This window comes from Kryptolebias marmoratus, linkage group LG16 (genome assembly GCF_001649575.2).
Source record: "Kryptolebias marmoratus isolate JLee-2015 linkage group LG16, ASM164957v2, whole genome shotgun sequence".
NCBI lineage: Eukaryota > Metazoa > Chordata > Actinopteri > Cyprinodontiformes > Rivulidae > Kryptolebias > Kryptolebias marmoratus.
The window spans coordinates 14,261,782-14,279,956 of NC_051445.1; the positions used below are offsets into that span (position 1 = coordinate 14,261,782).

Sequence of the window (18,175 nt, forward strand, 5' to 3'; positions counted from 1 at the left end):
GCGCAAAGCTTCAGTATGCGGCCTTGTGATTGGTTGTTACTAACGGTACTCGGTGACGAACGCACTAGGTTGAAATGTGCGTTTTTCTGAAGGCTCTAAGATATTGCGGTAATAACCATTTTCAAATACTTTAAAGCGGTGTTAAATAATTCATATTATAGTGTACACAGAAATATACTCTTTAATTAATTTTTTAACCCTTTGTTGGCTTTACTGAGTTGTATTAACGGCGTATTTATGTTTTACTCAAAGTGTTTCACCCTGAATTTACACTTATACAGTTACACAAAAAATGTAAAATGTTATATTTTATTGGATTGTATGCAAATATGCAGGGAGTCAGTTTAGACTGAATAATTAAAATAATCAAAACAAATCCAATGGTATAAACATGTAAAAGACTGAGTAGGCAAAAAAAGCTGAGCGTCCTCAAATTAACAAATAACTGAGCAATGACATACACTTAAATATGTCATTGTTAGGAGGGTTTAAAAGGCGTTTGTATCAGGTTCAACAATCAAATATGATGAAATTTGGCCCTCTAGTGACTTGTTTCTCAATTACAAGTAAGTTTTGAAAATTGCAGGTGTACATCAGTTCAGTGATTACCTGATCCGAGATGTGTTTATCTTGGATCATTTATCTTGATGTATTTAAAAATATATATACTGATAACCATTTGCACTGCACCGGATTAAGATGTACCCTATTTGTTGTATGCAATTTGCAATCTAAAAGTTTGTAAATAAAATAACATACATTCTCAGGAAGACAGCCTATGCATTTAATAATCAGGAAAGTAACGGGTGTCTAATCATGAACATTTGAACAATTTGGGGAATGCTGCAGCCACAAGAGCTGATAATCGGAGACAGCAATTTCCTCTGTTCAGGGAAAAACACCACAAAGAGGACTGGCACGAATGATACTGTGGAAACAGGCCAAAAGGCTTTGACTTGGACACAGAACTGTCTGTTTGGAGCGGCCTCTGTAAATCAGTAATTTGGTCACAGACACAGGCTTGCTACATTTAAAGACTCAAATTGCTTAGATTAAGGTAATCTTTATGTGCTACACCACTAAAATGTTTGTACCTCTGTTATGTCTAAATATTCCCAATGAATACTTATTATAAAGCCTTTGAATACCCTTAACATGGAAATATAACGATGCAGTTATAATAGCTGTGTGGATTTAAAGTTATTCCTTTAGAATCCACCCTCTCCCTATCTGGAAAAAGGTGCAAAGATAAATGGTCTAAGTGATTACCACAGAATGCCAGGCAATGAAGTTTAGTGATTAATAGCACGGTTCTTGGAGAAGAATGTGGATTTTGCTCACCAGCTTTTCAGGGTGGTCTCACATTTCAGTGTGTTGGATGTAAAAAAAAAAAAAAGAAAGATGGGAAAATAATACGGCTGCTATGCGGATCATGTTGGTTACACACTGGTCACCTTTGCTGGAGGTAATCCTCCTGAATCTGTCACTAAGCCCCACAAAGGCCCAAATAACCCCAGCAGAAATATTTTCTCACCAGGGTGGCTGTGAGGGAGCAGGGTTCCCACAAATTAAATTAGTAAAGGCATAAATGAAGAAAACAGATGCTTACATACATACCTTTCCTTTTCTCACCCCACTTTAAAACTGCACTCTGACCCGGTGTCAGAGTGAGAGAAAGAGATCGTATACCAATTTAAAGGCCTAGCATTCCGCGAATAAATGCATATCGCCCGCTGCCTTTCATGCCAGAGTTTTAGGCTAAGATCATCTTATGTTGAGAAATGACAAACCTGTGGCCATTTTGGCCAAACCTTGAAAATAATGTTATATGTGCAATCTCATGCAATATTGTGAGATACCACGCTCAGAGTGAGTGACTCTCAGCTACTACCACATCAAATTGTAGCTTAATATCCATTTTTGTGTTGGTTAATGTCAATTAGCTGAGGTAGCCATATTGAATTTGAACTGAATTATTTCCAAAAATTAATGAGTTGTACTTTCTTATTTTCTGAAAGTTTAATTAAAATCTGTCCAGTGATTCACAAGATATTTCGCTAACAAGCAGAATTGACTACAAATAGTTACTGGGAAAGTAACTATTCAAATTTTCAAATTTTGTGGCAGCCTTCTTGAGTCAGGTTGACTCTAAAAAGTAATCAGTTGTAGATCCAATGATTACTTTCTGCAAGTTTTATTCATACTTGTCCCCTGGCTTATAAGATATTTTGGTACAAGACAGACACATGAACACACACAGACATGGACAATAATTATGCAATAATACAACTTTCATGCTAACAGAAGTACAATGGATTATTTAAATATGTGTTTATATTCTGTTCCTGGTTGTGTTTGGGAGGTTTGAAGAGAAAAAAGACAAATGCTCTTCAGTAAACTTTGTGAACCTTGCAAATAACAATAAAATAAACCAAAGTACTCTGACAATTCAACAGTTTTGTATTTCTTAGGGCTGAAAAGCTCAGAACATTCCTATTGATGTGAACATCCTGTGAAATGACATGGGCCTTAGCGTGCAGATAACAGCTGTGAAGTCCTGAACAGCCACACAGATGTGCATAAAGGAAAGTGTCACAGATGCACTGATGTTTGGCTGTGCCTTTCTCTGCTCGGATGTCAGGATGAGAGATAGCACGCAGCTGGACTGTCCGGATCCCGGGATGAAAGTGGTGTCACCAACTGGGTCAGTCCCAGCTGCTGTGTGACGGCGGAGAGAAGGGAAGAATTTCAGCTCGCTGTTTCCCACCATTCTGTCCTGAGGGTTGATGCAGAACCAGAAATCACATAATTAACAAGGTTCTGTCATGCTTTGTCTCCTATAGACATAAAAAAAAACTATTAATAAGAATAAGATTATAATGAAATGATTCAAACATGCAGCGTTTGTTGAACTGTTTCATAAAAAATTGTTTCTTTTTTAAAAGGGCAGGCATTTAGGTCTAACAGTGAACCAAGACGAGGAACTGAAGAATGCTTTGAAGTGACAAATAAAAATGTGAGTCCATAGACAGCTGTAGATTTATGACAGTGGCAAATCTGCATTTAATCTTAGCTGATGACATGATCAGCCAAGCTTTTCCTGTTTTGAGGCATAAGCTGCGTCCTATTTTACCAAAATTTTATCAGAGGATGCACAAAAACCAAGAAGCGTGGAAAAGTAAACATTAAATTCACATCTGTCAATTTTTAGAGCTTTTACAGTTAGAAAACCAGTCCTGTTCTTTTCTGATTAGAGGCATTACTCACAAAGTCACTCAACAGAAATAATTCTATTTGCTTATTTATTTTTTATTTTGTTTCCTAATTGTATTTCATATATCTTGTTTTACTTTGTGACAGACTTTCTCCCAGAGCCTTTCAGCAGTCCGACCAGCAGATGGCGCTGTTTCCTGTTTTATCGTCTTTCAGGGCCTTGTGGAGAGTGCGTCACTGCAGCTGTCAGAGAACTCACATTTGGAAGCTCAGGTTATGCAACAAAAAGAAAAGAACTTATGAACAATTGTGTGAGTGCAGATTCAGCTTGCACACAATAGTTTTCCTGCTTTTTTTACATTATTATTTTTCTGTATGTTTTTTTGCATACTTCATGCTATTTTAGCCATTCATATATCAGAACATTCAGCTCATTCAGGAGATGGGGGGGCTATAATGTTTGGCTTTTGTAACTTTTAAGCTTTTCAAATTATTTAAATTTATTTCCAAATATTTTCTCACAGCGCATACATACTCTGTTTTTATCTTTGTATGCTTTTAGTTTTTACCAACCATTCTGCTACTTTTAGCTTTTAGTCAGCCTTTTGCTACTTTTAGCTTTTCAGCTAGTGTTTTGTTTTATTTACCTTTTAGCATGTGTTGTTTCTTTTAGCTTTAACAACTCTGTTTCAGCTTCTACTGCAAAGTCATTCAGCACTCAGCGTTCACGCTGCATTTTTGCAGAAAATTCAATTTCTCTTGTTAAGCAAGTACTCTCGTCCATTTTTATTTCATTTTTACTAATAATGTAAAGGGAACTTAGCTTTAGGGAAAACTGAGATATACGTTATTGTAACACAATTTTAAGATAAGACCTAAAGGGTTTTAAAACAAAGTGGTAAAACACCTGTAAAAGTTATCACGGCTTTGCTTCAGTGTTTTTTTTTTTCCCTCTGCCATCCAGCATCAAAGGGAGATGACGGATGAAAGTGCCGGTGCACCTGCTGAGGGCCAGAGGCCTCCCTCGTCTCTCTGTCACACAGATTATCCAAGAACAGTGGAGGAGACAGAGTTAAGTCCATCCTGAGACGTTATAACTGTTGACCAGGAGAGACTATTTATAGCTCCATCAGACTATCACCACATCCCACACCACTCCTCAACCTTGTCCTCAATGGTTTGTGGCCAGCTCTCCAAAGTCCTTATATATTTAATGTTACAACAAATCTGATGTGACAAGTATGAAAAAAAAAAACTATATCTGATTCAGACAAACTCTGGTATGTTTTCCAGACTTGTATGTTATTCTAAATATAACTATCAAAGTGCAAGAATGGTTTGGTTTGTACAGCGGACTGTTTTACATTATTTATTGAAGTAACTATTGGTTCTGTGGACAAACACCAAACAGGTGTTTACTTCCGTGTTCATTGTGATTCCGCCAACCAAACCTGGACCGGAACTGTGTCTGCTATAACGACTCGTGACATCCCTCCCACGTCCGCAGGACTAAAAATGGTCTTTGCTAAAAAACCTGATTGGCCTCATCATCGCTGGTTTCACAGACAGCTAATAGTTCCAAGATGAGGGGTATTGTGGTGCAAGCTGTCATCTATAAATAGAGCTGCTTGCGAAAGTATGATCTCATCACAAGGAAGCCGAAGTGTGAAAAGTGCTTGTTGAAAAAACTTGTCAATTAACTTGGATGCGTCATCCCCTTGTCATCAACTCATGGTAGCTCAAACAGACATTTACATACTTTTAAACAAGAACTTAGAAAAGATAATTTACCCAGAAATATTAATGTAAACATATGAAAATAGCTCAGAATAAGATAAATATTTATTGTTCGCTGCTATGAGAAGCAAGCGGATCTCTGACTGCCTGTGTGAGTGTGTTAATTTTTTGGTCTGTTAGCGAAATATGTCCTGAACCAGTGGATGGATTTCAATAAAAATCTCTAAATGTAATTAACTTTTGAACTCAGCTTGATTTTAGACAACTGCCAAAGTCGTTTGACCTTAGCAGACACAAAAATGGCTATAACTCAATCATTCTTACAGACATTGAGCTAAAAAATAGATGTGGTAGTAGCAGAAACTCATCAGATGATTAATTTATGAGAGTGTCAATAAAATCTGTTTAGTGGGTTTATAAGAATGATTTTATAACAGACATGCAAAAACAAAAGATTTATGTTTTTAATGATTATTCCACTCAGTATGGCCAAGGTAAAGTCCCGCAATAAAATGATTAAAAAAGAAAAATGAACAAATGTGTGTATTCATATCCAGAGCTCATGTGTGAATGGTAGCTGCATGAACTTTTTATATATAAATAATTACCTAAAGTTACCATTTTAAAGAGTTTCAGACAATATTGTTTGTTTGTCAGCTACTTGTTTCGCTGGACACCTTGTCACTCCAATGAAACCTTTTAGCAGAGGTGCTACATTTGAAACGGCTCTATAATAATGGAATTTTGTAACAAGTTTTCAGTCCGCAGGTGTCGTTTGGCGACAGCATCTCAGTCTTTTCTGAGCAGTAATGGGAAAACACAAGAATTCAAGACCCTCCAGTGTTTGCGTGGCATTTTCATTTTTGACACCTGGACAAGAAAAACAAAACACCGCTCATACTCGACATTGTGAAAGCATTTCAACGGTGAGTCCAAATGACCCTTCAGTTGTCTTTCCATTTCAGAATATTTATGATATTTTTACATTGGACTTGTTCTTGGCAGGTTGCTGCTCACAGATGTCTACACTGCTCAGATGGCTTGAGGGGGCAGGTACCATCTGAGCTGTGTCATGGAGAGAAAGTCATTTTAACAGCACCTTACACTTAGCCTCACACATAATTTCATAGTACCAGGGAATGTGTTAATGAGACAAAATGTTTTCGATAGAACAAATTCTGGCAAGAATTCGTGAATTATTCATTGGATTTGATAAGTTATCATGCTCATCTATTCATTTGGCGAGAAGTGTTCCCAGAAGCAGCATGTTGCATGACATCCCTGCTGTGTAATGCATGCCAACTATAGTGTATTTGATATTACTGTCCAAAAGCTGGCGTCTGGTCGATTTGTATCAAAATGAATATTGTGTAGACACTGCAGAGTAACTCTCAGCTACTGGTAAGACTTTTATTACTAAAAGCAGTTATTTTAAGCTAACAGATCTGTTAAGTCTATATTTTATGTTGTGACACAACAACATTTACCTTCAGCACAAATTATTTTTATTTGTTCTTTTTTATTAAGCTACGTTTGTTAAAAAGTTTAAATTTTTCCCCACCTTTCATGGTGGTGAGCAGTCAAGTAATTACCTGTACACGTGCGTGTGTTTGTTTGTTTGTCTGTTTGTTGGCAAAATACCTCATGAACCACTGGACAGATTTTAAATAATCACTGGATATACATCTAGAACTAATTAACTTTTAGAGTCAGATTGATTCAAGATGGCCAACACTGCTCATCAACCTTAGCTAACACAAAAACTATAACTGATTAAACTAACTATAAATCAGTCAGATGTGATTGAGTTAAGTTTGGTGTGGTAGTAGCTGAGTCCCATCCCCAACACATAGTTTGAGTGTTAACAGCTAACAGTTTGTTTGGCATGCAAAAAGGCGGGCAGCATACATCTTTCAAGGAATACTAATTTAATTTTTGTTAAATTAACATAAGATGATGTTTAGTTCACATGAGTTACAAAAGAGATGTTACCTTAGCTGACTTGTATGAGTCTCATGACCCTTGAATATTGAGTTTGATTTACTGAAAGCAAAAAAAAAAACTCATTTTATTTTATTTTTGTATTCTATGAGAGAAAACAAGGCAGATTTTGACAAGAGAATTCTATTAAATCAGGAATTTTTAAATTTGTTTTATTTGTCTCATAGTTGTGAGTTTTGGTTGATTATTCCTTGGCTTATAAGTAATAAATGAAAACCTTGCATTGAATAAAAAAAATACAATAATTAGAAAATAGCATTGCATCAGCCAGTTCTTTTCACCATGTGGATTTAGTAGCTGTGACACTTTTATCAAACAGGTTTGCAGTTTTAGTTCATAACAGTCATTTAAAACCTTTGTAACCTGTATGGTAGAATAAATAAATTAAAATAGTAAATGTTTCACAGATAATTATGGTTTGTTAAAAAAAAGTTCATCATGGCTCTAGGCAAAAACTTCCATGGGGCTAAATTGTAAAGCTGTGTGATGGCATTTTACTTAAATATTAATAGTTTAAGTTTAAAATGTTGACAGACTTCTCAAGCTTTGACAAACTGCACATAGAAGTGTACTTAATAATAATAATAATAATAATAATAATAATAATAATAATAATAAAACAGTCTCATTCAAATTATTGTTTCATTATAATAAATTAAATATCCACAATATGACACTGTGGTTTCAGTAGTAGAAACATTAAACGTGTGTGTGTGTGTCTGGGGGTGGGGATTTTTTTTCTTCAAACACACATTTTTCATGTTGTGTTTCTCTGCTTTATGTTGGCCATGCTTGTTGACACCCTTGAACTATTCTTCATGGGGTCCATGGTCTATTATTGGCTCCGGCTGTAAGTGTTTTCAGTGTCAAAACAAGATGAATCCCCAACATGACATTAAGTTACCAGGCAACAGTGTACACTCCACTGCTTGGTTATAATTTTCTTTGTGTAGTTATGATGTTTAATAGTAAGTGACTGCATGGCAGTCTTCCAAATTTAACCACTGTTAGCAGAGCCTGTAGAGCTTGATGTGTGTCAGGAGGCGTGGAGGCTATATTTGGCTGCTATATTTCCTTCAAAGAGATGACTTCTAGGTCTGGACTTGGCATTTCTCTTAGGCTGGAAAATATAGGTTTGGGTCAGTGAGGGTTTTTTTGTGGAAGGAGGAGTGTTGTTGATGCACAGTCTCTTTTCTGCAGTCACATTGTTTGGTCAAAGCTGTTGGATGCACAAAAGCGTTTTTGCCTAAAGATTGATGTTTTTATAATTACTACAAGGTTCTTATGAGGAAAAAGACAAATTGTTTTTATCTGGTGAAACCTTTCTGCTGTACAAACTTTTACTAATTTTTGTGGGGATTTTTTCTTTCGCATTTTCAAAGTGTTCAAAAGTAATTTCCTTGGTTATTGAAACAATAACATATTGGAGAGCAAATGAGAAGCTTAGTAATATTTATGCAATTATTTCCAAGAATTCCTCTTTTATCTGTGAGGGCTCAATAAATGCACTTACCATGTGATAAGACAGGTTCCTCTTTTCATGTCTAGCAGCTACAATCCTACTTTATGACATTGTTCCACAGTCTTCTAAACTCACAAATCACCTGCATTAGCAAATGTCTAAACTGATTTTTTTTTTTGTTTGACAATGTAAAGAACCTCATGTTTACATTACGTTGCCTGGAGCCCTGTTTCAAAGTAAGCTTTTCCGAGTGTGTATCTGTTCGGAGGCTAAACAGAGTCATGTGAAGACTGGTTCTGGGCTTCATCTCTGCGTGTTGTCATAAAAATGAAATGGAGAGTCTTGTTCACACCTTTATTTATTTTGCTGCTCTTGGCTGCGCTCCTCTGAAGGCGAGAGTGTTGCTGGACAGCAGACACTGTGCAGACAAACTGAATGTAGCACAGATGCTACAAATCAATTTGAACTTAGGGGTCCTTTTCCTCCTTTAAAAACCTAAGAGTTTGTTGTTTCCGTTCAATTATTTTGGCAGCTGAAACGTACAGACAGAATGTATTCAGTTGCTTTGTATCACGATGAACCAAGTGCACTCAATTTCAGCCCTAACTCGTGTTTGATCAAACAAACCATCCAGCCCTCGTGAACAGCGAGAGCTGGGCTGTTGGTGAATAATGTGTAGGCAGTGATGTATGTGTGAGGAATATTTTAGATAGTAAGAGGAGAATTGTGGCTAGAGGGGAGAGAATCTGGCTCCTGTTGCATCTGAGAGACAGAGCTTGGTGGGTTCTCTCACTGTTGTTCATCCACTGTAGACCCCTGGATCCTCTGGGGGGATCCCACCTCCATTTGTTTTCACTCCCTGTCCAAATGGAGTTGGAAAGATGAATCATTCATGTCTTTGAGAGGTCTCTTATGTGAATGAAAAATGAGAAGATTCAAAGCCCCAGCTTCGAGTACTTAAGATAGATTAATGATTTTTGTCAGTGTACTACTTTTTTTTTTTCCAGGCGCACACATTTTTTATTCTTTAGATCAAGTCAGTTATTATTAGGGCTTGCTATTTTTCACATTTTTATAGTCTTTTATGTGCTGTTTTCTCTGTGCTGTTGGTCAGTACGCCCACTGACAGGTGGCTTGGAGGCCAAATCTGTGAAATCTGCTAGATGAAATCAGTGAAAGTGATAGATGAGATGCTGATATGGCCAGCTTGTCTGACAGACTGTCACTTAGCTGTGATGAGGCAGGGTCTTTTACCTTGATGGCAGAAACAGACCAACCTCAGACTTCACAAGCCCCTTAGTTATCACTCCTTGCCATCTCATCATCCTCAGAGACCCTAACTGCGCTGCTATGCGTCACGCCAAAACCCTTTGTTGTTGCCTTTCATCTGTGGGTTCTTGCCTCTTCTCTCGGCCCATCCTGAAAAGTACGGGGCAGCAGCAGGTCATGGCCGCAACCTCTCCCCATTCAGCGTGAAATGTGCAGAACAAACGGATCCATGAATTACACAGAGATTGGATACACTGGCTGTATATCTGAGAGTAGAGCCCACGTTAAGGTCTCAGCTGCCAAATAGGTGCAAAAGGGTTACAAGTCCATCTGTTCTTAGATTTGAGAAAGTCTTCCGCTTTTAGGGAAGAAGCTTAGAACAAACTTTAAATTCTCTGTTTTGACTTTGACATCTATAAAATAATGACTATTTAAATCAATAATTAAGACCTTTTCAAAGGGGATTTTGTGGAAAAGTTATACATAATTAATATCTTATATATTGCAGATTGATCCTTGAATGACTGCAGTGGTGTAAATGTTTAAAAAATAGTGTTTGCACGAAGAGCTGTGAAATGTTTGAGATTGTAGTTGTTTTAAAATAGCAGTTTGGCCCTGCTCAAACTAGCCATTTGCTCATCAATTTGGTTAGTATTAAACTCTGTTTTTCCAAACTGAGGTTGTTTAAAGCATTTTCTGCAACAGGGGAGATACTAACTTTTCCACAAAACCCATAAAAATTTACTATTGGTTGCATGAAAGAAACATTCATCCACAAATGGTGTTTTCATTCATATCTCTTAGATCTATTGCAAAGCCACAAACAACATCAATGACTTTGCAAGAAAGCTGATCAAAGAAAGAATAAATGTGCTACGAATGCTTGAACCCTTTTTTTTAACTTTTTAATGTTTATCAGGTCTATTTTGGTTTTACATTTGTGGGAATCTCCACACTTTGCTCAACAGATGGAAACATCACAACATCCCTAAGTTTTCACACACACATATTCAAAGAGGCCATGGAGTTGTAACAGTTTTTGTTTCTGTGTTGGTTCTTTCCACGTGTTTTATAAAAGAGAAAGCCAAGACTTGTTAAGATTTGTGTTACTGACTCAGCTGGATTTAAAAGTGAGTTCCTTTTATTGGTTTGGTGGGTCACTATCAGCAGGATGGGAATGACTGTGTACATGTGCACGGAGGATGCATATTTGTAGTTTTGTGATTGAGTATTTGCATCGTGAGTGTTCTGGTATGTATTTCTTCTGTGCTTTCAGAACCTCTCATCGTGAGATTATCACTACAAAGACTACGAGTTGTCACATTATTGATTGTTCTGTTTCTTGCAGTATGTACCAAGGAAGATTCGCAGTATTATACCTGTCATCTCTAGCTGTTCTTGCTTCCTGCTGTTCATGTTTCTGTTCTTCATCATCCTGTAGGGTGCACTGTTGGTGAAGGATCCAGCAGGATTTTTACTCCACTTGGACAAGTCCTACTGCCTTATTTACAGCTCCATTTTCCTGGCACAACTGAACTGATAAAACTCACAAGTAGCTGAAGTGATAGTTCGAGCAGGAATAGGGAATTTGTAATGTCTTCATCATTAACCCGTTTAATGACACAAACCTCAACACAAGACTGTTGTGCCAGTTTGCGAATAAATAATATAAAAGTAAAATGTAAAAGCAGATTGAAACTACTAACACATAATTCAGTTATAAACCAGCTATAACGCTACAAATGTTTTCCCACCAGAGAGGTGAGATGACCCCCTGAAACATTTATAGACAGGAAATGGGGGCTTTTGTGACTAGGTTAAGAATAGACCAGTGCATTTCAGAGATTGTGAATCATAAGCTTTTATCTTCAACTGCACAGAAAGATGAAAGCTAGTCATAGCAAATTTGTCTGTTTACAGTTGGAAAATATATGATGCTGTCATAAAATACAGAAAGTCAAGGTCAACACAGCAAAGAGTTTAAAAATACATCCAGAGTCCCTGCAGCTTGTGTGCATGTGGAGCAGTCCAGACATTATCATTGCAACAGAGGTGCTGGGTACACTGTGGGACATTTCCCAGCATGCATTATGCTCCCTTATAATCAGAGGAAGAGCTATTTTTTAGAGGTATTGTTGTTTCGGAGACCTTTGAAGCACCACAGGAGGAGATCACTGTTACTGTTCTGTGGTCAAGTAAAGAAGTGATGGCGTAGGTGGAAGTGGCTTGGACAATAAGCGTCAACCCACCCCTTCCCATGTAGTAAGCTTGATTTCCTGTTGAACTTTTCTAGGTGGCTCTTTAAAATCTATGAATGAATTTAGTTTGAGTCTTTAATGTCATTGACAAATTCCAACAATATGTAGCCTTTTATTAAACAACTACACATTTCATCATGTAAAGCTGTTGAGTTGATGCTTTGGGTCTCTTCAGTGAGATGTATCCACATGAAGGAAAGTCTAGAACTGGTTGAAAACAGTCTCATGTTTTGTGACTGAAACAGTAATATCAATAATGGGTCATGGAAATTTGTTTACCCAGCCCACATGTGATTTGTGGACCTGGGGAAGGCTTTTTTGGTATTCCTAAGGCATTGAATTGGGGGGTGAGGGGGTTGCAGGTAGGGGGCAGNGGGGGTCTTGAGTATAATTTTAAGGGTTATCTGGTCCCTGTACAACCAGAGCTGGATATCTGGTTTGGAGAACTCAGGGTTCCTTCTTTGCTTTTTGCAGATGATGTGGTTGTGTTGCATCTTCAAGACAAGACTTTCAGCAAGCTGCAGTTCACAGCTGATTATGAAACAATCAGCTTACAGTCAGCTTCTCTAAATCTGAGCTGATGATTCTCAACTGGAAACCCCCACCCCCACCCCACCACACACACACACACACACAGACACACATTCTGGGTTAGGGGTCAGTCTCTTAAGCGAAAGGGTTCAAGCATCTTGGAGTCTTGTTAACTAGTAATGGCAAGATGGATCAGAAGATAGATGGATAAGAGTTACATCTGCAGCATTGTTGCGATAAAGCTGAACCAAAAGGCAAAGCTCTCAATTTACTGGTCCATCTATGTTCTAGCTTTCAGCTATGGTCAAGAGATATGGATCACAACGAAAAGTATGAGATCTTGGATACAATCTGCTGATGATCTTCCACTTTAGGCTAGCAAGGCTCAACCTTATAGAATGAAGAGATTGAAGTATAGCTGCTTCTCCTCTGCATTGAAAGTAGTCAGTTAAGGTGGTTCAGTCATCTGATTAGGATGCCTCCCGGATGCATCTCTCTGGGGGGTTTCTGGGCATGTCCCTCTGAGAGGAGAATCCAGGGCAGACCCAGAACTTGCTGAAGGGACTATGTATCATCTCTGGCTTGGAAACACCTGGAGATCCCCCAGGAGGAGCTGGAGAGTGCTGCTGGGTCAATAGATGTCTGAGTTTCCCTCTTGGACCTATAATCTTTATGACCCATCCTTAGATAAGCAGAAGAAAGTGGATGGATGGATAATGAAACCTAATAACATTTATTTTCCTGGAAAGCTGTTGTGATAACAAAACTATACAGTATATGTGCTGTAATCATTTTAAGATGATGCTGTGATTATCTACTTTTAAATGAGCTTGAGAATAAATTGGAAAAACGACTCTGAACAGACCACCATTGTTTGTTTTCAATCCCTGAAAGAGTTTCTAAGATCAGCTTGGCTGGAGTCCATCAAAGTCACATGTAGCTATTTGGGCCTTGCGACTGATACTTTGTTCCATTCCTACAGGCTTTTTTAGTGATTTTTGGTCTAAGAGCTTCTGCTTGTTGCAGCTTCAGGTAGAAAGCCCTGCTTAATGTCCATGTCCCAAAGCTCGCTAAAATGCCAGCTGTTGTTAAAAATGACCTTTGAAGAGGTTTGAATCAATTCTAAGCCTTTTGAGTTGAGAATTTTCTTACAGCAATGATTTTTGTTGCTTTGAGAGACAATGAAGGATAGCAAGGATGAAGTGGAACATAACGAATCTAGTGGACGTTGTACAACAGTGACATGGTCAATTTGCCGCAAACAGTGAATCAATGGTTTCCTGCAGAGATGAGTGCATTGATCAGTAAAATTACTGAGAGCTGCCCTCTGTTTCCAGTGTGCCTTTGTGTGACGCATTTATTTTTAGAAAGTCTATAACAGTGGATAAAGGCATTTCATCGAGGACCTATTCAAAGTTAGAAAGTAAACTGACCTCAAGGTCAGCTCACAATAAGTGGATGCTTTGAAATTGTTTTTGCCTTTAAAGCTTTTTTTTTTAGTGTTTAATTCATCTCTCTCATCTAAAAAACAAAACAAAAACAAACCCAATAAATCAGCGGTTTTCTGAAAGGTTTTTGTTTTAATTTTCATAAATTAAACTTATCTCACTGTTTTACCATCACATAAAGCAACATTGGCTGTGTCTGAGCTGTGTTTTTTTCTTCTTTTTTTTTGTTTAATGTTTCTAGATTAAATTCTAAACATGGCTGCATTTGAATGCTTTTCATGTTATTTGATCTAACCTGTTAAGTGCAACCCATATCACCCTGAACGTCCAACAGGAAATTCCACAGGATGCCAGACAGAATAACCCAATAAAAGCAAGAGCACCTAAATCATTAGTGGGGGGAAACATGCTCACATAACTCAGCCAGATGTACAGCCTAATTGGATTTTACCATTAAATCAACAATTATGGTGCCTTTGTGCTTTTATGAGCCCTAACCACAAGGTAAAAGGAAAAAAATGGGCTGTTTGAAGTGACAAAAATTCAACTGGAGCTTTTAGTAAGGTACAGAGTATGGCTTCACTCTATAAATTGATCTAAGATCTTCACTGCAGTTAATGACGATGACTCATCAGGGGCTGATGTAAGGAAGAAGGCTGAGGTAATTGGAGCAGAAAGGTAATTTCCCCTCCTGTACCTGGGATGCTCTCAGAGCTGTGAGGTGGGCACTAGAGAGACAAACTCAGGGGACAGGGAGGTGCTGCTGAGATGCATGGTGTCATGTGAGAAACTACCATTAGTACACACTCACTCTCTTGGGAACAAATGGAGAAACCAGCTCCTAACAAGGATCACATCCGCCACTGTCCTCCCAAAGGTGGCATGATGAAATCTGCATAATTACAGGCAGAGAGACGAGCAGCTCTGAAGTTCAGAGAACATGGAACAACAAAACACTCCTGACTCATTCCCCTCCCACACACACACATGCACATGGGTCGTGCTCTTTTAAGAGGAACAAAACACTTTCTAGCCAGATCAAGTAAGATAGAAGGTGTGGCGTTTGTCCACTTCTCATATCTGTTGCAACACTTAAGTTCTGCTTTCCCTCCCTGCTGGGTTTCATCATGCACAATGTGTCACAAGGCAGCAGTTCTACGGTGATTAAGCCGGAGAACTTTGGGAGTTGAGTTTGTAGTAATTGCTGTAACGAGTGTAGGCTCATTTGTCAGGAAAAAACAATTTATTCAGTTTATGACCAAAGTTTCTGAAAATAGCACTGCAGAAGCCTTATAATGGGAAGCATCTCCTTTTAAATTTCTGGGATTTTTCTCCATGTTTGCACCCTGGTTAGAAAACAGACATACATATGCAGACACTCTCCCACTCACTGAGTTTATCTTTGATATGAGGGAGGTGACAGACAGTGAAGCCCTGGCCTTGGAGTGCAAAGCAGAGTGGCTCTCCAGCAGGGATGCTGACGTTCAATGCTTTAATAGGACTAAAGCAGACAAAGGCCGCCAGTGACGCAGTAGGAGCTATAATGGGCCTGCCACATTGCAGGTTTACTGGACCCTGCTTATTGGGCAGTGCGATTTCCAATCCTACAATCCCTCATCAGCCTCAGGAAGTTAGTTATAAATAAAAAGTGTAGGTTAATCGCAGCTAAGAGAAATGCCTCAGTGCTGTTTTTTAGGAACATGTAGTAAGGGCATAGGGGTCTAAGGCTTTTCAAGAATATACTTTAAGTTGGTGCTAAACTTCTGTTCCTTGCAAAAGTTCAGCAAAGAATGCTTTCCATACATATTATAGTAAAAACACAAGTCTAAATAGAGGGATAAAAAAATGATCTAAATCACATGAGAATCATAAGAAATAAATGGCAAAAATAGTCTGCATTTTATTGCACAATATTGAAAAAAAACCACAGTGAAACTGCTTTTAATTTTAGCATTTTGTCAAAAACTAGACATGTGTCATCAGTGATAGATATTCTTTGCTGTTTTTTTATGAGACAAAGGCACTTCTTCTTTTAACAGTTATGCCTCAGTCCGTGATGAGGGCAGCCCACAGGGTCAAAGCCGCCTGCTCTGTCAGATACCGTGACAGATGGAGCTCCGGGTCTTTAGCAATCATTACCGTGGACTTGAGGGCTTGTTATCACTCTCACCATCTTATCTAAAGTGGAAAGCCAAAAGTAATTCATGTAATCAGGAGTAATCAGGAGTTTGACAGAGCTCTTTACCTGTAATGTATTACTAAAGTAATTATTATCACTGTATTAAATGCTCGTTCAGTTTTTTCTTCACAATGCTTTATTGCAGTATTCTGTTACTGATTCATTTGATTTTTTTTTCCAAAAACATAACTTTTGATAAATTAAAGTTTAAAAGGAAAGATTTTTTTTTCCATGTTTAGCAGCAATAAATGGGAACATATACACTAAACATAAATGTATACTCAGTCTCTGTTTGTATAATCACAGCAGTCACACAACACAAATCATACATAAGTCTCAGATTTGTTTTGTGCCTGGGGAGAGCCTCCAAGCTGTGCATTTCCGTCTTGGCTTGTTGGTTGTGCCTGTGATAAAAGGATCGAGGGGGTTAAACGTTTGTCCAGCTGAAACAACACAGTAAAACTCCTTCTCCGTGTCTCTTGTAGGCCAGTCATCAGAGCTCAGGACCTAAAAATAGACGACGCTGGCTCCACGCCCCTGGCAGGGGGACAGGTCAAATAATGAAGGAAGATGAAAAATTTAAAGGCACAGGCTGCTTTGGACACAAACCCAGCCCTGCATCAGTGGTCAGATGCAACATTTGACTTATGGGATTGAATCAGATTGTTTTAACTGCGGAACCTGATCTTGTGATGTCAATCAAATGAGCCCTGGTGAAGGGCTACTTGCATAATAATAATTCATATTCAGAATTTAGGCTTTGTTTTGTATATGTTAACATTTTCTTCAATTAAATATACTAAATAAACACATTTTATGTCCTGGAGAGGTGCTCTTGACCCAGTGTGAGGGGTTTACGTAATTACAATCATGTTGTAATGCCGTCTTACAGCTGGCTTCTTTGGTGAGCTGAAAGCATGCTTCCTGAGTCCTGCCCTGGTTACACACTGAACCTCCAACAAAAACCGACTAATACACTGAGTGTTTTACTGTTCCTCTCAAGTAAACATCATGCTCACTCAGTGTCTCATTTATCTTTAAGGACTAGTTCAAATCTTTCGAGGTGGAGTTCTGTGGGAAGGCTATGAACAGTAAACATCTTACCTGTTGTGGGTAGCTCTTTGAACAACCTCAGTTTCAAGGAGCAAAGGCAAAGGGAAACTAGCAAATGGCGAGTACAAGCATAGCTAGTGAATTGTTGCTGTTCTGAAACAACTCCAAAGTCAAAAATTGCAGAGCGCTTCATGCAAATGCTATTTTGCTTTACTGTGTTATTCTGGCAGAAACACTATGATTTTTTGCAGCAAGTAGCTAGCTGCTGCCTCTGCTATTTGCACTTGCTAATTACCACATAATTATTTTAAATACTTATGTAATGTAATTATGTATGTAATTATGTAATGTGAGACCAAGTCAACACAAAGGTTTATAAAATAGCTTTTATATGACTGCTATCAAACTTTTGAGCTTTAGAAATGTTCTAAAGGCCAGCTTAACCTGTGCGCTTTTTAAAATCGTAAAGGACTTGTAGCCTACATGTCACACTTCGTGAGCTCGTGATGATAAAATCTTGATAGTAACTCCTGTCACATTTAGGATGCACGATTTAATAGGTGCCGGACTGTTTGACTTCTTGCTGCAGAAGAATCGAGTACGTCACCAAGATCTACCGGAGATATCAGTCCAACAATGAAAAAGAAAGAAATTAAGCTGATATCAATGCTTTAATTATTACATTTAGATGCTAAAAAGAGGGAGGGAGAGACAGAGACAGCTGTGGATGTGCTCACGAGTGGGGAAAAAGATGTTGGTCACAGCAGCACTCACATGACATGACTTTCCCAGAAAATTTCTGACAGTGTTTGATATTTGGTTGAAGGAGTTCTTAATTGGCTGCTGGTGATCCTGTCACACTGAACGACCACAGAGCACCAGTTCAAGCTCACATGCACAGACTTTCTTAAGACTTTTTCATGATGAAAGACTTCCTCTACAACGCCTGAAAAGCGCACAATCTACTGTGGTATTTGCCCCACTTCAAATTGGTCAAAATTAAAAGCACTTTTTCTAAGCTGGG

General features: G+C 38.2%; 1 long non-coding RNA gene across 1 annotated transcript; it reads left to right on the top strand.

The window, feature by feature from the left end:
* The first annotated feature begins 43 nt into the window (after window positions 1-43).
* On the top strand, window positions 44-5,450 carry LOC108242028. Its single transcript, XR_001808835.3, has 5 exons — window positions 44-108; window positions 2,642-2,817; window positions 2,946-3,016; window positions 3,361-3,524; window positions 4,178-5,450. It is a non-coding gene; the product is annotated as an uncharacterized LOC108242028 (long non-coding RNA).
* Window positions 5,451-18,175: the final 12,725 nt, after the last annotated feature.